Consider the following 13,377-nt stretch of genomic DNA (forward strand, 5'->3'; position numbering starts at 1 on the left):
CAACTAATATCTATGTAGTCTAGTCAGATATTAGAGGGAGAGATAACAAGTAGTTTGGGATTGGGACCATGTACAATATTGCTAATCTAACTTTGACCCTTATTCATAGTTTGGATTTGTCTGTCACAGGGTTCCTCAACTTTGCAGTAAGCTAAGAATCTTAACAGTGGGGAGATATTAATCTGTTGAGTTCTGATCTGAGTCAGTAGTTCAACATGGGGTCTTGTTGCATACGACTGTCTTGAATAAATGTTGGCGTATTTGTATGGTGATTTCTAGATTCCCAGAACCAATGAATCCATTTAATTTCATCCAAATCGTCTGGAGCTTCATGAAATGGGTTTCCATGGCAGAGCAGCTGCCGACAACATAAGATCACCATGCGCAATGCCAAGCATCGGCTGGAGTGGTGTAAAGCTTTCAGCCATTGGACTCAAGCAGCGAAAACGCATTCTCTGGAGTGATGCTTCACACTTCTCCATCTGGCAGTCTGACAGACTAATCTGGGTTTGGCGGATGACGTGAGAACGCTACCTGCCCCAATGCATAGTGCCAACTGTAAAGTTTGGTGGATGGGGAATAATGGTCTGTGGCTGTTTTTCATGGTTCAGGCCCCTTAGTTCTAGTGAAGGGAAATCTTAACGCTACAGCCTACAATGACATTCTAGACGATTCTGTGCTTCCAACTTTGTGGCAACAGTTTGGGGAAGGCCCTTTCCTGTTTCAGCATGACAATGCCCCGTGCACAAAGCGTGGTCCAAACAGAAATGGTTTGTCGAGATCGGTGTGGAAGAACTTGACTTGCCTGCACAGAGCCCTGACCTCGACCCCATCGAACACCTTTGGGATGAATTGGAACGTCGACTGCGAGCCAGGCCTAATCGCCCAACATCAATGGCCGACCTCACTAATGCTAGTGGCTGAATGGAAGCAAGTCCCTGCAGCAATGTTCCGATATCTAGTGGAAAACCTTCCCAGAAGAGTGGAGACTGTTATAGCAGCAAAGGGGGGACCAACTCCAAATTATTGCCCATGATGTTCGAGGAGCAAGTGTCAACATACTTTTGGTCAGGTAGTGTATATACAGTGCCTTGCGAAAGTATTCGGCCCCCTTGAACTTTGCGACCTTTTGCCACATTTCAGGCTTCAAACATAAAGATATAAAACTGTATTTTTTTTGTGAAGAATCAACAACAAGTGGGACACAATCATGAAGTGGAACGACATTTATTGGATATTTCAAACTTTTTTAACAAATCAAAAACTGAAAAATTGGGCGTGCAAAATTATTTAGGCCCTTTACTTTCAGTGCAGCAAACTCTCTCCGGAAATTCAGTGAGGATCTCTGAATGATCCAATGTTGACCTAAATGACTAATGATGATAAATACAATCCACCTGTGTGTAATCAAGTCTCCGTATAAATGCACCTGCACTGTGATAGACTCAGAGGTCCGTTAAAAGCGCAGAGAGCATCATGAAGAACAAGGAACACACCAGGCAGGTCGAGATACTGTTGTGAGGAAGTTTAAAGCCTGATTTGGATACAAAAATATTTCCCAAGCTTTAAACATCCCAAGCAGCACTGTGCAAGCGATAATATTGAAATGGAAGGAGTATCAGACCACTGCAAATCTACCAAGACCTGGCCGTCCCTCTAAACTTTCAGCTCATACAAGGAGAAGACTGATCAGAGATGCAGCCAAGAGGCCCATGATCACTCTGGATGAACTGCAGAGATCTACAGCTGAGGTGGGAGACTGTCCATAGGACAACAATCAGTCGTATATTGCACAAATCTGGCCTTTATGGAAGAGTGGCAAGAAGAAAGCCATTTCTTAAAGATATCCATAAAAAGTGTAGTTTAAAGTTTGCCACAAGCCACCTGGGAGACACACCAAACATGTGGAAGAAGGTGCTCTGGTCAGATGAAACCAAAATTGAACTTTTTGGCAACAATGCAAAACGTTATGTTTGGCGTAAAAGCAACACAGCTGAACACACCATCCCCACTGTCAAACATGGTGGTGGCAGCATCATGGTTTGGGCCTGCTTTTCTTCAGCAAGGACAGGGAAGATGGTTAAAATTGATGGGAAGATGGATGGAGCCAAATACAGGACCATTCTGGAAGAAAACCTGATGGAGTCTGCAAAAGACCTGAGACTGGGACGGAGATTTGTCTTCCAACAAGACAATGATCCAAAACATAAAGCAAAATCTACAATGGAATGGTTCAAAAATAAACATATCCAGGTGTTAGAATGGCCAAGTCAAAGTCCAGACCTGAATCCAATCGAGAATCTGTGGAAAGAACTGAAAACTGCTGTTCACAAATGCTCTCCATCCAACCTCACTGAGCTCGAGCTGTTTTGCAAGGAAGAATGGGGGAAAAATTCAGTCTCTCGATGTGCAAAACTGATAGAGACATACCCCAAGCGACTTACAGCTGTAATCGCAGCAAAAGGTGGCGCTACAAAGTATTAACTTAAGGGGGCTGAATAATTTTGCACTCCCAGTTTTTCAGTTTTTGATTTGTTAAAAAAGTTTGAAATATCCAATAAATGTCGTTCCACTTCATGATTGTGTCCCACTTGTTGTTGATTCTTCACAAAAAAATACAGTTTTATATCTTTATGTTTGAAGCCTGAAATGTGGCAAAAGGTCGCAAAGTTCAAGGGGGCCGAATACTTTCGCAAGGCACTGTATATAGTGGGCTCTAAAATTACTGGCACCCCCGATTGGCAATGCACAAACAATACTTAAAAAAAATATAAACAATATAATTATAGAGAAACTCAGAATATAAACATGTGAGAAATACTGTACTTTCAATGTTTCGATGGAACCAACCAAAAGGATTTAATTAAAAATCAATGTCCTCCAAATCAAAGTTTCACAAGTAATGGCACCTTTAAAGGTTATTGTAAATAACATTCCAAAATGAAACCAGGAATTAAATACCACTTATTTAAGTTTATCTAAGTCTTAAGGAACTATATTGAGCCATTACATCACTGTTTCACTAGTGTATAAAAATGAGGTAACACGCATGCAATATCCCTTTGTCATTCAACACCATGAAGAAAACAAAAAAACTGGCAGTTCAAAAGAGACAGATGGTCGTAGACCTTCATAAATCTGGTAATGGCTACAAGAAGATCCACAAACGATTGAATATACCACTGAGCACTGTCAGGGCAATTATTAAAAAATGTAAAAGATATGGAACAGTTGAAAACCTCACGGGCAGAGAAAGCAAATGCATTTTACACCCCAGGATAGGAAGGAGGATGGTGAGAGAAGCAACCACATCCCCAAGAATCACTGAAGGAATTGCAGGCCACAACCACGGGCTCTTTTGATGGGTTGCCAGAAGAAAGCCCTTTCAGACCCCAAGACACAGACGCAAGCGCTTGGAGTTTGCCAAACGTCATTTAAATTATGACTGGTAGAAGGTGCTCTGGTCAGATGAGACACAAAGGGAATGTTTTGGTCAGATACAGCCTCGGAACAGAGATGCATACAAGGAGAGGCAGAGGTGGTTGCACTAAGTACTAAATGAGGAGTGCCAATAATTATCAAACCTTTATTTTGGTGAAATGTATTTTGTATTAAATGATTTTGGTTGGTTCCATCCTAACCTTACCCGTTAGGGGGATAGTATTCCACATCAGCGGCAAGGGGGCAATTTAGTTATACGTTCAGTGCAGGGCAATCAGAGTGATTTGCATGAAGTATGTAGAGGTTACAAACTCCGGTTTCAGTGTTGACAAGCCATGCACTACACTTGAGCAAAAGGCTAGCTTTTGGCTCGCACCTTCGGGAATCTCGTCTTTTGCTCCAGGTCCTCGCTGACGGGACATGCAGGTGTCTCCTCATGGACTTTCATCTGCAAACAGTCCCACATTTTTCTGAGAGAGAAATGGACAGGTGAACACTGCTGAATACACAGTATGGCTGGCATTTGCATTATCATAACATGCATACAGCACTCCCGACATCGATCACAATATATCTTTGCTGATAAGCATATACTGTTCTGCACAGTCAGAAAGGCCTAGTTGACCCATACTGTTAGACCCTCCTCTCCCACTCTGCCTAATAGTTAACCAGTGGGATGATGCAGAAATTACCCTTCATTATTTGCACATGGACATGAGCCAAAAGTTGGTGTAGATGAAGAATAAGAAGGAAGTCAGTGAATCCTTCAGTGAAACTCGAGTTCTGTATATGGTGAGGCTGTTCTCCATATTGACCCAGAGCACCAATTAATGCTGTGAACTTGTGCAACTTGGCCCAGTAACTAACATAAGTCTTTATTGCTGGATGTGTACCAGGAGCTGTCACTGCACTCTGACACTGCTGACTCAGAGGTCACAGGGTCAACGTTCACATGATACTGTGTGTGTGTTTGTGTGTGTGTTTGTGTTTGTGTGTGTCAGAGAGAGAGCAAGAGAGTGTGTGGATGTGTGTTTCCAGCTGTGATTATGCATTTGACCAGCCACTTGGTTCAAATCAATGGTCATGTCCTTGTCAGAATGTTTATAGTTTCCGAGTGTTTCTTTCTCAGCGTGCACTGCGGACAATGTCATCCCAACCCCTGAGACACACCCATGGAAAGGTTGGCGCACAAGGTCAGTTGCAGTGCAGCGCGCATAGTGCAGTTTTGGCCCTTCGCATTTAGGATTTAAACTGGCAAACCTCAGATTGCTTGCTCTAAATTTTAGGCTACCTACCTTGGACTAAAGAGCCCTGGATGTCTCTAATTTCATGGTAGATATAGGGAATGGGTAAATAAGTACAGTATCTGTGGCCACTGGCCACTTTTGAATATTGAGAAGCCAGAATGGAAAGCCCTGTCCCATTTCAGCTGCCCATAGGTTGCTGATCTAGGATCAGGTCCTGTCCATATAATCCTAAAATGCTAAACTGATTTTATATCAGCACTCCTACTCAGACTCTCTGAATACTGGGCCATAAGTTGTTTTGGTGAGGGGGTTGTTTGTTTTGTTGGATTTTTTGGCAGCAGACTTGGAGATTCCAAAATGTCACCACTTGCTGCTCATCCATCCCCTCCCAATACACTCCCACACTTTCTTATGATAAAGATCTATGAAATAACGGCACTTCCAGTCAGGGGAGGCTACAATAAAACTGACCTGTTGTGAAATAATGCTTGATTTTAATAAGTAATAAGTGATTTGACTGGTGCAGGCCGTCAAAACAAAGGCACTTATTACATATAGTAATTTTTTGACGAAAATGAAAACGTGTCAGTTTGTAACCTTCACGAGGTTGGAGTAATAACATGTTCAACTACTTAAGACATTGGCTCGAATCTAGATTGTGTCTTTAGGTTTCGAAAAAATTAACAGCAAAGGAAGAATTTTTCACTTTTCTCATTGACTTCTCAAACCCGAGCTTGTCTGTTTCGCAAGCTCTTCCGGAAGTCACACAAAGATGCGCCTCTGGGTTTAGGAACTCAATGGTAGGGGTCGGGGTTGTTAGGGTATGGAGGGTCCAAGTATTCCGGATAGGCCGACCATTTCTTTTGTCCTCGGCTACAGCGTAGGCTGCCGCAGCTGAAGGAAAGTTGAAATGGTGTTGAAAATTCGGACTACGAGCTGAAGACATGCAATGACTTTTGCAATAGCACGCGTGTTTCATTTATGCATTTCATAGTTGACATATTCTTTTGAGGGATACTTCCTTGGAGTTAGGGCAAAGGTTCCAATTAGCCACAGGAATAATTATTTTCAGCCCAGCACCAGTTGAGATGCTTGCTTAAAGTAAACGACAATGTGATGCGCACATCTAGCGTTCTTTCTCTCTCCCTCACTTTCTCACTCAACGTCTCTCTCTCTGTCAGGCAGGTGAGGCCGATGCCATCACTCGTGATGGAGGAGCCAAGACCGAGCTTAGCCACGAAAAATACTATTCAATTTGTTGATTTGGTTTGTAAGTGAAGTGCTCTGAACCTAGCTAGGATTTTGTTCCCCCTTTCTTGAACCGGCCAAGTGCCATTCTTTGAACGTTAAATATTTCATTTAGATTTTTAGAACGTAAAAAGCCGACTCGTCCTCCTACTCTTCAACCCCACGCTACCACATAGATTTGAACCCCTCTGAACCGATCACGTTTGTTTCTTTCTTCTCTTCCTTCCTTCCTTCCTTCCTTTGTCTATTTATATGTTGTTTCTCTCCTCCCCACAACGTAAGAGGCAGCTGCGATGGATAGTGGGGAGATGTTCACTGCTGGAAAATGTGGTCTGGTCCCTGCCAAGGTGGAACAGTATGACGCAGGTATCACACACACAAACAATACTTTCCTAGATTTTCTTCTCCCTTTCTATCCCTCTGCTCTGCCTCCACTGTTTACGTGCAGCATTCCTCTTTGTCTCCTCACAGGTCTGCGCAGCTTCCCTGGTGGTAAGTACACTTGTTTAAATCTACTCCCTCACAAAACATCCACCATGCTACAGTATTGCTAAGGTAACATAGTATAAAGTATAAATATACAATTTTAGTACTGCTGTCTTAAACCTCTTCCCTTTGTGTCTGTGTGTCCCCTCAGAGGTGTCATCGTACAATGTGGTGGCGGTAGTGAGGAAGGACTCTGGATCTGTTTTGTTACATCCCTTACCCAGCTCAACTGTTACCTTCTCAAAATGTTCAACGGCTTCTCCGGTCAGTGCTCACTACCCGTATATCGATGGGCGGTGGTGGACAGAACCCCTAGATAACGTTATAGTTCTGAAAACTCAGCTCACACATAACTGGTTGGGGTATTCATTCAGACACGCACCTCTTTCACACTGGAGCTAGTCCCCTGACAGCTCTCATTCACTCAGTAGTTAATAGTGATAATATCTCTTATCTAAATCCTCTTATTATCCAAATTTCAATCCTCAGCGTATTATCCACATTTCAAATCAGCTTAACATGTCCTTTCCACACTCACCCAGCTCTCACATCCCCATTCACTTAGTACTATTCCCAAACGCACTCAGTAATCCTCCTTATTACCATCTCTGTGTATTTTCAACGATTCTTGTCGTTACTTGCTATACATATAAAATAACATCACGTGCTCAATAACACCTTGTGCTATTTGTAGTGGCTGCAGACCACGTAGACACTTCAATAAAGGCCTACAGACAGCTGTCAGCGGGACTTTCCATGGTACCGTTACTCGCCCTCGCTCTAGTCTTCTCACCATAAGACTAGTTAATAGCCTTCTCATTAGACTATGGGTACCTTTTATTGTTCAATTTAGTTGGTTTTATGATATACGGTACCAGTAGAAAGTTTGGACACACCTACTCCTTCAAGGGTTTTTCTTTATCTTGACTATTTTCTACATTGTAGCATAATAGCATAATAATATTTTATATTCTTCAAAGCAGCCACCCTTTGCCTTGATGAAAGCTTTACACACTCTTGGCATTTTCAGCCAGCTTCATGATTAATTATTTTCCAACAGTTTGAAGGAGTTCCCACATATGCTGGGCACTTGTTGACTGCTTTTTCTTTACTCTGCGGTCCAACCCATCCCAAACCATCTCAATTGGGTTGAGGTTGGGTGATTGTGGATGCCAGGTCATCTAATGCAGAACTTCATCACTCTCCTTCTTGGTCAAATAGCCCGTATACAGCCTGGAGGTGTGTTAGGTCATTGTGCTGTTGAAAAACAAATGATAGTCCAACTAAGCACAAACCAGATGGGATGGCGTATCGCTGCAGAATGCTGTGGTAGACATGCTGGTTAAGTGTGCCTTGAATTTTAGTAAATCACTGACAGTGTCACCACCAAAGCACCCCCATCTTCATGCTTCACGGTGGGAACCACACGTGCGGAGATCATCCGTTCGTTCACCTACTCTGCATCTCACAAAGATATGGCGGTTGGAACCAAAAATCTCAGATTTGGACTCATCAGACCAAAGGACAGATTTCCACGATCTAATGTCCATTGCTTGGGTTTCTTTGCCCAAGCAAGTCACATCTTATTGGTGTCCTCTAGGGGTTTCTTTGCAGCAATTCGACCATGAAGGCCTGATTCACGCAGGCTCCTCTGAACAGTTGATGTTGAGATGTGTCTGTTACTTGAACTCTGAAGCATTTATTTGGGCTGCAATTTCTGAGGCTGGTAACTCTAATGAACTTCTGCAGCAGAGCTAACCCTGCGTCTTCATTTCCTGTGGCGACCCTCATGAGAGCCTGTTTCATCCTAGCGCTTGATTGTTTTTGAGACTGCTTTTGAAGAAACTTTCAAAGTTCTTGAAATTTTCCACATTGAATGACCTTCATATGTCTTGAAGTAATGGACTGATGTTTCTCTTTGCTTATTTGAGCTGTTCTTACCAAATAGGGCCATTTTCTGTATACCATCCCCACCGTCTCACAACACAACTGATTGGCTCAAACGCATTGAGGAAAGAAATTATACAAATGAACTTTTAACAGGCACACCTGTTAATTGAAATGGTTTCCAGGTGACTACCTCATGAAGCTGGTTGAGAGAATGCCAAGAGTGTGCAAAGCTGTCGTCAAGGCAAAGGGTGGCTGTAAAATAGACACTGGGAGTCAAGAAGCAGCTGGTACGTTTAATATAACAAGTACCATGGACCAATACAACATAGGAGTAGAGTCTAGACAAGAATAACAGAAAAATGACTGCCTGGGAAAGGAACCTAAGGGAGTGCCAGATAAAGGGGAGGTAATGGAGTCCAGGTGTGCTTAATGATGAAGCGCAGGTGCACGTAATGATGAAAGCCAGGTGCGCGTAAGGATTGGTCCCAGGACCCGAGGTTAGTAAACCAGCGGCGTCAAACGTCGGCGGGTAGTAGCGGGAGTACACATGACAGTGGCTGCTTTGAAGAATCGCAAATATATTTGTTTAACACATTTTTGGTCACTACATGATTCCATGTTCCATTTTATTTCATAGTTTTTATGTCTTCACTATTATTCTACAATAGTCAAAATAATGAAAAACCCTGGAATAAGTAGGTGTCAACTTTTGACTGGTACTGGATATTTATCAAGTAATATATTTTGTTTGTCAGACATGGTACCCAGCTATGGTTTCTCAATATTTAGTCTATTGCCATGATTCATTTAATTTTACACATTTGTGACCAAATAAATAGACTCATAACAAAATGCACATTTAAAGTTGTCCTAACTAGGGATGCTTCTACATTAATATCGTAATCATTTTTTACCTTGGTTTCATCTGGCTGTGAACACATTGGACAATATTGCATACAGAGTCATTGTGCCTTGATGTTTTTCAACTACTGCCAACCTCACTTGGATCCATTGTAACATTTGCCACCCACCCAACTGTCCACTGGCCTGTACAGGAAACTACATCCCCTCCAAGGTTCTTCTCTCCTGGCTGTCATACTGGTTATACAGCCTCCGCTGCCTTGCTGTTTTGATGGGCCCCTGCATTTCATCGCATTGAGTAAGTCACCGCCCTCTCCTTGCGGTTATGCTGGTGAGTTTGTGTGTCCTAGTGCTGGCTGGATTCTAGTCTGTGGTTTTGTCCTGCCTTGCTGCCAATAACTGTGGTGAGCCTACAAACTGTGATTCAATCTAACTGTCACACTGTGTGCATTGATTGACTTGTCTGATTCCTCGCCAACTTATTTTATTTGCGTGGATTTTAACAGAAAAATTAAAATGCTGTCTACCAATTTCCACCATAATGTCACGTTGTGTAATGATCGGAGACAAGTTTTTTTTTTATTACTCCACCCAAAAATACATGTCATGGAAAAGGCATGGGGACGAAGCCCAAAACGCGTATATATAATACACAGGAATGTATCCCCTAAAAAAGAGTGAGCTTTAAACCTCTAATAATTACACGGGACGAGACCAGTAATAACGAGTACACAATACACTCAGCACGAAAGCCGAAACAAAGCACAGGTACTCACAAGACCAACGGACATGGGAACAATAACCGACAATGGGGAACAGAGGGTACGTATATAACATACTAATCAGGGGGGAATGGGAATCAGCTGTGCATAATGAGACAAGACAGCCCGGGGATGGTGGTAATGAATCCAGCTCAGTGAGGCCTAGAAATCCGGTGAAGCAGACCTCCAGAGATGGTGAATGGAATGAGCAGCAGTACGGGGATCCGTGACACATAAGGTGAAACTGTCTTCTTCCAGATTGGCAGCAATGTGTCCTCTGTCCTCCATCTCTCTTTGGTCCCCAAGGAGGCTCAGAAAAGGCCATCCATCACCATTGGTAGTTCCATGGTGAGCCACATCTTGGTCCCTGGAGCAAATACCCTGCGCAACCCGGGGGCTACGGTGAAGGATATCACAGTGCTTTTAGTTCAAGTTTCAAGTTTTAATGTCATATGCACAAGTACAGTGAAATGCATTTCTTGCGAACTCAAAACCCAACAATTCCATAATCAATAACAATGTAATACTAGGGAAAATAACATGAGAAATATGAAGAAATATGAAGAACATAGTAAGTAAGCATACCGGTACTATATACAGGGTCAGTTCCAAAACCATATTTACAGTGTGCAGGGATACTGGAGTGACAGAGGTAGTGATGTAAGGGGTTTTAAGGTGACTAGGCAACAGGATATAAGATAAACAGAGTACCAGCAGCTTGTATGTGAGTGGGTGTGTGTAGAGTCAGTATACATGTATGTGCATATAATGTGTGAGTAACCAGATGATGGTGTGAGGTTGTGTGTATGAGTATGTAGGGCCCTATGAGTGTGCATAGACACAGTGCAAAATCAATAAAGATACAAGATTACCTCAGTCCATGTAGCTATTTTTTGTAGCTATTTATCAGTCTTATTGCTTGGGGATAGAAGCTGTTCAAGAGTCTGTTGGTGCCAGGCTTGATGCACGGGTACCGCTTGCCGTGCAGAAGCAGAGGGAGTAGTCTATGGCGTGGGTGGTTAGAGTCTTTAATGATTTTTCGGGCCATTCTACCACACCGCCTGATATAAATGTCCTGGATGGCAGGGAGCTCGGCCCCAGTGATGTACTGTGCTGTCCACACCACCATCTGTAGCGCCATGCGATCCAGAGCGGTGCTATTACCATACCAGGCAGTGATGCAGAAAGTCAAAATTCTCTCAATGGTACAGCTGTCGAACTTTTTGAGGATTTGAGGGCCAATGCCAATCAATGTCAACGACTGTGCGCCTGTGTTTGGACCCATTTAAGTATTTTTTGATTTGGACACCGAGGAACTTGAAGCTTTTGACCTGTCGATGTGGATGGGGGCGTGCTCTCCCCCTGTTTCCTGTAGTCCATGATCAGCTCCTTGCTCTTACTAATGTTGAGGGAGAGGTTGTGAATTCCAAAACCCCCTCGGATTTCAAATCACGTAGATGGATTGGGCTGTTGCACGATAGCAACCAAAGCCCATGCAAGTAAATGTATAGCATTCCATCATTGGTTACTCTGAAAGTTCCTCATATTGACATTGGCTGCGGCCTCAGGCCCTATGGTGCTAACCTTGGAAAAGTAATTCAATTTTCTTCTCCTTCCTTTATTGGGAGCTTACTTCCTAAACTGGATTGCATCAAGATCTGGGCTATGCAGATGAATCCGGATATTCTGGTATCGACTGAAACTTGGCTCTCTGGGGACGTTCTGGACTCTGATATTAATATTGAGGGCTATCATGTGTTCAGAACTGACAGACAGGGTAGAGGTGGTGGAGTGGCTATATTTATTTACAATAATTTCTCTATCTCTTTACTGAAATCCATTTCTCTTGCCCCCCCAAAAAATATAACTACTATCTTTAAGCTTTTCTCTGGGGAAACATTTATCCATAACTGTTACAGGGGTCTTACCATCCTCCATCGGCTAACCTTTTATGCACTCAAGGAGTTAACTAGCTTGTTGTCTTCTTTTACTAAGTCAGAAGTTATTATCCTGGGTGACCTAAATTATGATTGGGAAATGCAGGCTTCAGACAATATAAAATACATGTGTAAGGATCTAAACCTAACCCAGCTGGTGACTAAGCCTACATGGCCCAACCCTAGAGATCCTTCAATGTAATCTCTGATTGAACTTATTTTAACGAATAAACCAGAGAAATATGTTTCTACCGGTGTCTTCGCCCAAGATATTAGTGACCATTGCTGCCCAGTTGTTTGTGTTGGAGATGTGAGAATACAAAAATCGAAGCCTCTTGTCATCACAAAGATGATCTTTTATTTTAGTGACCCTGATTTGTATTTCAGTTATCCCTGAACCTGATTTATCTTTGACCCTTTTTACAGATGTCTTGAATACTATTGTGGATAAACACGCTCCCTTTAAAAAATGACGGGTAAAATGTAGATTGAATGCTTGGTACACTCCGGAATGATCTGAAGTCATTCACCAAAGAGATGATGCTTTGGTCAAGGCCAGGAACACAGACAGGCCCAGACTGGCAAGCTTTTAAGCAACTGAGGAATCATTGTAAAACAAATGAGAAAGGCTAAATCTGTTAATTATGTAACTGCTCTTTCAGATTGTAATGAGAACCTGACTAAATTCTGAAAAACTGTCAAATCCTTGAAGGGTTCTACTTCCTCCTCTCTGCCACAACAAATTAATTCAGACACTGGCCTCATTACGGGGAAAAATGCCATCATTGATGAATTTAATCACCATTTTATTTCTGAAGGCTATCTCTTTGAAATAACTTCTAAGCCTATTCACAATGATATTGGGCTGGATGCTGACACGGGAAACTTGATGAATGATCAGAGAAATAATAGTCAAAGCTTTTCTTTAAGGCTATTTACCGAAAAATAAGTCCTGGATGCTTGGCTAGCAATAGACAACAAGGGGCCAACAAATTGCATCCTGGTCTGCTTAAGTGTTCCGCGCCCATCATTGATGCCTCAATAACCCACATTTTTTTATTTAACATTGTTATCAGGAAATATTCCAAAAGTATGGAAATCATCTTGTGCTTCCTGCCACTCCTTAAGGACGGGGATAGTAGACATCTTGTCACGTTCTGACCTTAGTTCCTTTGTTTTGTTTTTTTGTTTTAGTATGGTCAGGGCATGAGTTGGGTGGGTTGTCTATGTTAGTTTTTCTATGATTTTCTATTTCTGTGTTTGGCCTGGTCTGGTTCTCAATCAGAGGCAGCCGTCAATCGTTGTCCCTGATTGAGAACCATATTTAGGTAGCCTGTTTTCGATTGTGTTTTGTGGGTGGTTGTTTTCAGTCTTTGTGTGTCTACACCAGACAGAACTGTTACGGTTGTGGCGGTGTTATTCAGTGTTCAGTTTTCATTAAATAAGATGAACACTTAAAACGCTGCGCTTTGGTCCTCACCTTCTTCCCACGACAGCCGTTACAGA

Source organism: Oncorhynchus mykiss, chromosome 8 (genome assembly GCF_057628025.1).
Source record: "Oncorhynchus mykiss isolate SJ-2025 chromosome 8, ASM5762802v1, whole genome shotgun sequence".
Taxonomy (NCBI): Eukaryota; Metazoa; Chordata; class Actinopteri; order Salmoniformes; family Salmonidae; genus Oncorhynchus; species Oncorhynchus mykiss.